Source organism: Psammomys obesus, unplaced genomic scaffold, assembly GCF_907164565.1.
Source record: "Psammomys obesus unplaced genomic scaffold, mPsaObe1.curated_primary_1811, whole genome shotgun sequence".
Lineage (NCBI taxonomy): Eukaryota > Metazoa > Chordata > Mammalia > Rodentia > Muridae > Psammomys > Psammomys obesus.
This window is the reverse complement of record NW_026590701.1, coordinates 336,635-345,377: the sequence shown is the minus strand read 5'-3', so window position 1 is coordinate 345,377 and position 8,743 is coordinate 336,635.

The window sequence follows — 8,743 nt, the reverse complement described above, 5'->3', positions numbered from 1 at the left end:
CTAGAGTTCTGATGTCCTAATCCCCAGGATTGGGAATAACTGTAAAATGAAATAATCTTTGGGGCACAGTTCAAATTCCTGTGAAAGAATATCCAAATTTGCCATGCCTTTGCAAAGCTAGCAAGCAGTTTTTACCTACTCCACAGGCTTTGACACCCCACCCAGCCCCGAGCTTGGATGCCTTCCTCGGTCCCACCCCACAGCTGCTGAGTTAAACCTCACTGGCTCTCTCCAGCTGTTGTCTGCAGAATTAGAAGCTGGACAACTGAGGGGGAGGACAGAGAGAATGAATCTCTTTCTTGGAATGTGAAGGATCCAAGAGCTAACAGTCCTGGGGGAATCAGGACTCCACCCAGATACCAGAAAATATCCACCCACCCACCCAACCAGAAAAGCCTAACTTCCGATGACCAAGGAAGCCAAATTACTTACCATCTGGCTGGAGCCCCTGTGCTGACCACTCCTAAATTTTCATCGACAGCCCTGACCATATTCTTGTATATGGTGTGCTGCATACAGCCAGAACAGGAGGTAGGTGTCTTCCTCTACAACTCTCTGCTTTTCTGACTTGAGACAGGGTCTCTGTTAGATCACCCACGAGCTCACTGTTTGGACTGGGCTGGCCGACCAATAAGCTTTTGGAATCTGCTAGTCTTCACCCCCAGTGCTAGGTTTGTAGGCATATGTAGCCATGCCGCTTCCCTCCCTGCCTTTTAACTTGGGTGCTAGGGGATTTGAACTCAGATCCTCATGTTTGCAGAGCAAGAAGTCTTCCCTATCCGGGCATCATTCCAGCCCCCTGAGCCATTGTAGGTTTTAACAGACTGCATCCTTCAGAGCAGCGTACATTTCATGCATACATTTGGTGTCTTAGTCAGTCCTGCCTTTCATTCTATGTACTGAAAACTCAGGCACTGATCTGCCTCCGCCGAATGCTGGGAAAACAGCCCAGCGAAACTCAAGTCCTAGAAAGGACCAACCAAGTAAACAGTTAGCAGTAAGAGGTTAAGTTCAACAGCACTGACGTGGACACGCAGGTAGGAAACAGAGGGCGCGGGGAGGGGAAGGCCAGAAACTCAGCAGATTCCGGTCTTGAGGAAAAGAAGAAGGGAGCCATCACACTCCACACCTCAAGCTCCGGGTGGCTTCACGCACTGAGGAGCACGACTAAACCCTGTGCTAGTGACTAAACTGTGACAGGCCAAACTGAAGAGTGCCTGGGGTGACCCGCAGCGCCAGCCCGCAGCGCTGCCTGAGCTCACACTCCAAAATCCCTGCTACCCAGCGAGGTAGCTCCGGTCTAAATCTTCCCTCGGCGCTGACCACATGTTGAAAAGCGCGGTTGTTTCACTTGATATGAGCTTAAGAAAAAGCCCCAGGGGACTGTTGACAAGCATAATTACAAGGCTAGTGCTTCCTAAGCCAAAAGTTTCTTCGAAAACCTAGGGATGCAATCGGCCCCGCTGAAGAGACCGTGAACGCTGGAAAGGGAAGTCGCAGGATCTGATGACCATTTCTAAAAACTAGAATTCTGTTCGCTGCTCAGCAAACCCTTGGGCTGCATCCAACTGACCATTTGCTGCCCTTTTATGCAGGACACAGCTTTGGTAACTTTTCTCCTCCGGAAGTCACTGCCTCTGACCTCGGCACCCCGGAAGCAGAAGATGGACGCCCAGCCCCAGGGAGCCCAGGAGCAGGGTCCACTGCTGCTCAGGGCCAACCACGCCCTGAGTACCAAGCCACGCCCCTGCAGGCTGCTCAGCAGGACACTGGGCGCTTTGGACTTTCCACACAGCCTTCTTACCTTCCCTTACTCCAGGATCAGATTGTCCTGATGGCCCTCGTGGCCTCCCCCTCGAGGTTCTTTGTTATACATCCTCTGGTAACAAAACCCTGGTTTGTATGGTTCCGGCCCTGACCCTGCTTCTCAGTAGGATCAATGCGCCTCAGTTTTTGGGTTCATATGTAATTATCTTTGCACGACTCCATACAGCAAACACCTGTTTATGTGCTGGGACTGTTAGGGTCTGAGAATCACTGAAAGACTCAAGTAGTATGCAAAAGCAAGGAGAAATTTTCCACATGCCCGTGCCGGGGCCACCATTCCTTAGCACAGAGCCACAGAAGAAGGCTCAATTTAAAGGCAATTACAGGGATTTCCAAAGGAGAGAGGTAAACCTTTCATTTGATTGGTTAGTGGTGACTCCAGAGGGAGGGGGCGGCTTTAGGATTGGTTAAACATTTAAGAACTTTCCGGAGTTGCTAAGGGCTTTTCCTCAGGTTTGTTGAATCATTATACTCAAACCCGTGTGTTAACCTTTAAGCTGATTGGCTGCCAGCGAGTTGCAGTTTTTCAAAAAACTGTTGTTTTATGTTCCAAAAACCAGAAACTCAGGTCTAGTTAGGCAAAGTTAAAATGGTGTCAGATTAGCCAAACAGCTTGAGGTCTCCTGGGGGGAGGGGGTGTCTCTTGGGAATTTTGGAGTTTTTAGACCTCTCAGGACTAGAGTGGAGAGTAATGAAACCTCTACCGCTGCCCTCAAGGAGTGGACGGAATCCAGAAGCAGGGTGACTCGAACCTTTAGCACCAACATTCAAGAAGTAGAGGCTGGCAGATCTCTGTGAGTCCCAGGCAAGCCTCGTCTACTTCAGTGAGTTCCAGGCCAGCCAGGCCACAGAGCGAGACCCTGTATTTAAAACAATGAGCGAGCGAACGAACACACACCCAGCATAAACATATATATATATAATGTAAACACGCACATAGCTGTGTGTTCACAGCAGAAGTGAGATTAGCTGAGGAAAACTGCCCTACCCAGTGGGGGCGAGAGAGAATCTCTTTTTTGTTGTTGTTACTTTCCTTTTTGGTTTTGGTTTTGATTTTGAGACAGGGTTTCTCTGTGTAACCTTTAATAACTCTGTAGACGGCTCTGGCTTTGAACTCAGAGATCTTCCTGCCTCTGCTCTGGGATTAAAGCTGTATACTACCACTGCCTGGCGAGAGAGAAGCTCTTAAAGAAGAAAGGCTTAAGCTGAGACCCAAAGGGTGAAGCATCAACTCCAGGAGATGCAAAGGCCCTGGAGTGGAGGGTAGCTTCTCAAACAAAAAGCCTTGATACAGAATTGGAAGTGTGAGCAAGGAGGCTGAGGAGGAAGGCCAGGCCTATTTAGAGGGCAGGGTAGGCCATTTCCAGTGTTTGGTTCTTTTTCTTTTTCTTTTGTTGCAGCCATTTCATGTTGCCGCAGCTCTCCTTGCTAGTTCTAGGGTAACACGTAGCACTTGCTTGGTGGGCCCTTTGCTCCTCAGCACCACAGAACCAATGAGCTAGACATCAATGAGGAAATGAGTCCAATTTGTGAGTTTTTTTTTTTTTTTTTTTTTTAACTAATATCAAGGATGGAGCATCAATCATGTGAAGGGGTTCCAGCTCCTGCTGAGTAAAGACTGGGAATAACATTCTCAGGCATTCGCCTGACCCTTGACAAGATGTCGACAGAGACAACAGAGACATGGGTGCCTGAGCAGTCTGGAGTTTGCTCTGAGTCACACCCCCTCACTCGAATGCTGGCCTTACACATTTCTGTTAGGTGTGGCTTGGCCAGCTAACACTGCATCACAGCGCTCAGGGTGCTCGCCTGCCCAGCAGCACTGCAAAGGATCATTGAGCGCTGGTGGGGAGACTGCAAGAGATGGCTACTCAAAGCTCCCTTACCACGGGCTGGTGCGGAGCCAGTTGTCAGTAAGTGGTCCTGACATTAGTCTCCCAACATGCTGTGTGAGAAACACGCACAAGGAGAGTCCACAAGCTGTCCGAACGGCCTGGTCTTGTTTCTGATGCCGAAGACCAGCTTTGAGGACCGGTTTGGTGCTATCCTAGTTAGGTGCTATCCTAGAAACTGTTACTGTTTTTTGTTTTGTTTTTTTGAAGAAACACCGTCACCAAAGCAACTTTGGAAGGAAAAGATTTATTCAGCTTATGCTTCTACATCACAGTTTATCATCAAAGGAAGTCAGATCAGAAACTCAAGTCAGGGAAGAAACCTGGAGGCAAGCAGCTGACGCAGAGGCCATGGAGAGGTGCCGCCTACTGGCTTGCTTTCCATGGGTTGCTCAGCCTTTCTTATAGAACCCCAGACCACCAGCCCAGGGATGGCACCACCCAAGATGGGCTGTGTCCTCCCCCCTCAATCACTAATTAAGAAAATGCCCTACAGGCTTGCATACAGCCTGATCTTAAGGAGGCATTTTCTTAAGTGAGGCTTTCTCGGAAGACTTTAGCCTGTGTGGAGTTGACATAAAGCTATCCAGCACAGGTGGGCTGCAAACCTGGATCCTGGCCAAGGACCCATGCCATACACTTTTCCCACTCAGACTCTGAGTCCCACAGCACTGTTTAAATCCAGGTCTGAGTTCTCAGGGCAGGCTGTGGCCTGGAGGGGAAGGGAGCTGCCTCCCGCTCTTGTGTCCCCAAGGGTGAAGGCTGTGGCCGTTGGCTCCCATTCAGAGAAGGCCCAGCTTGGCCTCCTGTTCTTGAAGGTGTTTCCCCACACTGGCCACTGCTGCTCCAGCCTTTGCTTAGAAGGAAATGTTTGTGGGATCAAAAAGGTGGGGAGAGAAAACCTGCCTGGCTCCTGCCCCACACGCTGTGCCTCAGCTGGCTCCAGCTGCCCCGGAATGGGCAGGGTGGCTGGCATGTAATCGCCTGGGCAGAGACGGGAGGTATGTGCACCTACGTGCGTGGCTGCTCACACTGCAGAGCCAGGAGGGACACTGTTAGTGAGTGTTCCTCTGATAACGTGACCCTTCAGATGTACACTGGCACCCAGGAGTCCGGGAGACAGAACAAAGGGTCTGTCACTGATTCGGGTCGGCCCTGTACTAGCGTGTCATCCTCGTTGGAACAAATCTCAGGCCAGCTGGCAGGAAGACTGTGTCTAGGAATTCCACAGAGCACCATGGAGACTGTCACATTCTAAAGGGGCTTTGGGGTGGCAGATTCCTGTCAATGAGCCAACCTCTCCTGTCCCATCAGGAGTTGGCAGCTGGTCATATACCTCCTTCAAGTGCTCTGTTCTGTGCCTCCCACTGTCACAGGCCTGGCTGTTGCTGGCTGTGCCCTCTTGTTTTGGGTTCCAGCTTCCCTCAAGGCCCCACATCTCCCCTTCCCCAGGTTCCCCAGGACATGATGATCATAATTACAGCTGGCTTACATTTGCTGTGGGTACCAAGGGACTTACAGCCCCAACTTGCTTCACTCATTACAGCAGCCTTATAGGATGCATACAATTATCGTCTAGTCCATGAGTAAGCCAAGGCATGGCAAGAATAAATCACTCTGTCCAAGTCACGTAGACAGTGAAGTAGTAGAGCAAGGAAGCAAGTCCAGGCTGCCTACCTCCAGGATCCATACTCCCACTTCCTTCCTCTTCGTAATCACGTCCTCATGAATCACCATCTGAAAAACCCTTGGGTTCTCAGGCCTGCTTTGGCAGAGTGACCAGCACCCAAAGGCAGCAAGAGATTTTGTAGCTTTCTGTTTTGTGTGCAGTCAAAATGAGAAATGTTTTCAAATTAGGAGATGCTTGCAAGGGAAGCGAAACCAATCAAGAATGATTCTGCTTACAAATGAGGAGCTGGCCTTTTTAGCAGTGATTGGGCAAAAGCCCCTATCTGATGTGAGCTGTCTAAGCTGTGCACCAAGTTACTGGCACAATGAGGTCCTGGTTGGAGAGAGGCCAGCATCCTTGTGTAGGCCTGTGATCCCAACACTGGAGGTTAAGAGGACTGTAAGTTCAAGGCCATCCTTGGGGGAAGGTAAAGTAGCTCCTCTGTTCTGGGAGCCAGTACCCAGGAAATGCAGCTAGCGGTTTGTGCTTCATTCACAGCTGTGCCTTGCTGCAGGGAGAATTAACAGACGTGTAAACCTAAATCTAAAAGCTGTGTCCACTTCGGAAAGCCGTTCTCTGAAGGGGGCAATTCCTTGCAGCCATGGAAACGGGCAGGGAGGGGATCCAACATTCCTGACTGTTCTTTCAGCTAGGCATTTTAGCATTCAGTGCTCACAGAAGCCTGGCACATAGTTGCCCCTCTCATCTTGTAGGTGAGGACAGTGATGGCCATTGTTTCACAACAACTCACTGCTTTGCTTATTAGATTATTAATTTGGGGGAACAGTGATAATTAGTTGAATTTTATTTTCTGAATGTGTGGGCAGGTAAAAAAAAAACAAACAAAAACGAGAGATCTAAGGTCCTTAGCCACTGCTTGAACTCCCTATGGGGATAGGTCAGGCATTTCATGTCTAGAAAGTGCCAGCATAATACTGTAAGTTCCTAAGACAATCACTGGGGGGGGGGGGGGGTGATTCATGTGTGAGTTTTCCCTTCTTTGTCAGTCTCTTATAATTGCTTGCAATTGAGTGCCCCCAAATTAAGGTCATTAAAAAAATCTATAGTGTGTGTGCACACGTGTGTGTCTGTGCATGCCTGTATGTGCATTGTGTGTGTGTGTGTGTGTGTGTGTGTGTATGTGTGTGTGTGTTGTGCTAAAGCATATGAGCAGAGGTAAGAGGATGACCAGGAAGTACTTCCCTCGATCTACTGTGTGAAGCCCAGACATTGAACTTAACGGCTTGGCCGCAAGCACCTTCACCCCAAATCCTCTCCCCAGTCCCAAAGCAAGGCATTCTGACTACACTTTCACTGCCTCAGGATGAGCTAGGGGAACAGCAGACTGCTTCAGTTTCTGTCAGCCCAACACCCACAGGCCTTCCCCCTGTAAAGTGCCAACCAATATGGGGCCTGAGGTCTAATCTCAACCCCAACCGAAACCTAAATTCCTCAGAATAGAAAAAAGGCCACACATGCCGTACAATCTGCCACAATATTCACCACCCAAGTTGAAGTAAGATCTATTTCAGGTGAGTTTGTGGTAAGAAACGCACCCTCTAATTTGACAAGGAAGCAAGAAGCAGGGTGTTCCCTGTCATCCCCAAAGCAAGGAGAGTTGTTGTCATGAGAGTCTGAACCCACCCAACCTGATTCGCTCCTCTCTGATGCCAAGTTCCCAGCACACTGACACCAACATGAGCACTGTGCATAGTGAGTCATATGTGAAAGCCAACAAGGAATGATAGCATCTCTTGTGCTACCTCTCTGGAATGCTAGACAGCCAGGGGGCTGTCGACTGGCTGCTGCAAAGGCAAATGGAGCAATATGATTCTCTGTGGCCCCCAGGAGTCCATGCATCCTTCAATGCATGATTTACTCCCATCTGGAGACAGTTAGCAAAGTCTTTCTTCTGCCCCTCAGTTGCTTGAATCTCTTTTTCTAAGCTAGAAACTGGGGTCATCTTGCCGTGCTATGTTCAGCTCCTTTCCGATCCCATGTAGTTAGCATTCACTTTTCCAGTACAGCCTTCCCTCCCTGCTTCTTCAATAAATAGCCACTACGGTCCCTGCCTGCATAGGATATGGTGAGGAGGAGAAGTGATTATCACCTTACAATTCCAACACTGAGAAGGTTGAAGTAGCAGGGTTGATGTAAATTTAAGGCGAGTCTGAGGTACATAAATGAGTTCCAGGATTGACTGGGCTACAATATGTCAAAAGAAAAACAAACAAAAAAGAGAAATTATCTCTGTCCTCCCTGTCAGGCGAGGGTGCAGCCAGAAGGTGGTGTCCCTTCATCCGCAGGAGCATCCTCGGTAGCCAGCATGTTTGCTGGCACCTTGTCAGGAATCGCTAGGATCCCTGTTGTTCAAGTCACTCCGTCCCCAGTAGTTCGTTACAGAAGTCTAAGCTGACTGAGGCAGGCGCCATTTCTTGGAAGGGGGTTTTAGGGCCGATTTATCAATACATGCCTTGTACAGAGGACAGAGGACACATCAAGCTGCATATTTACAGTGTACTGCCAGCCCTTTGTGTCCAAGGCTCATCCGACCACAGGTTGGAAAGATTCGGAAACAACAGCATCTGCATTTAGTGTGTACAGCCATTGTCTCGTGGTCGTTCCCTAACAGGGGGCCCAGCGGACCACCTGTTTCCGCACCCACAGTCTCAGGTGTTCTAAGTAGCTAGCGGCCATTTAAAGTACCCTGCGAATACACGGGCTTATATGCGGGTACTAGTTCCTTTAAACAGCGAACTTGAGCAGGCATAGATCTGAGTATTTGGATTCCCCAAGAATATCAAGGGACAACTCTAATACACATCCTACAGCACAGACAGGTGCCATGGCTGGAGAGTTTCATATCAGGTTTCTTCAGGATAAATGAGACATCAAAGAGGCAGCAAACAGATGGAGATGGTGTTCTGGGCTGGGCTGTTACTGTGGTGGCAGCCAGAACACAGCAATGATGTGTCACGGTGGTAGAGGAGGGGGGTCTGTCAGACAGACCATCGCCAAGCACAGCGCTCATCAGCAGCACCCCTGCACAGAGCGGTGGGAAAGAATGAACACCATAAAGGGCAGATGAACCGCATGCCCCGATGTTCACAGTGCTGCTGGCTTTGTCCCAAACGCCTGTTCTAAGTTGATGAGTGTGGTCTGGCAAAAGAAGGTTCCGATGAAAAAGCAAACCAATTTGTCAGAACAAGGTACAAGTAGAAAATAGCAGGTTACAAAACTGAATGACTAAAATGTGGGTTCTAATTAGAAAAAAAAAAAAAAAAAAAAAAAGCACTTCCTTAGAAAGAAAGGGATCTAGTGTGGCAATTTCCAAAGAAAATGTGACTGGGGAGCT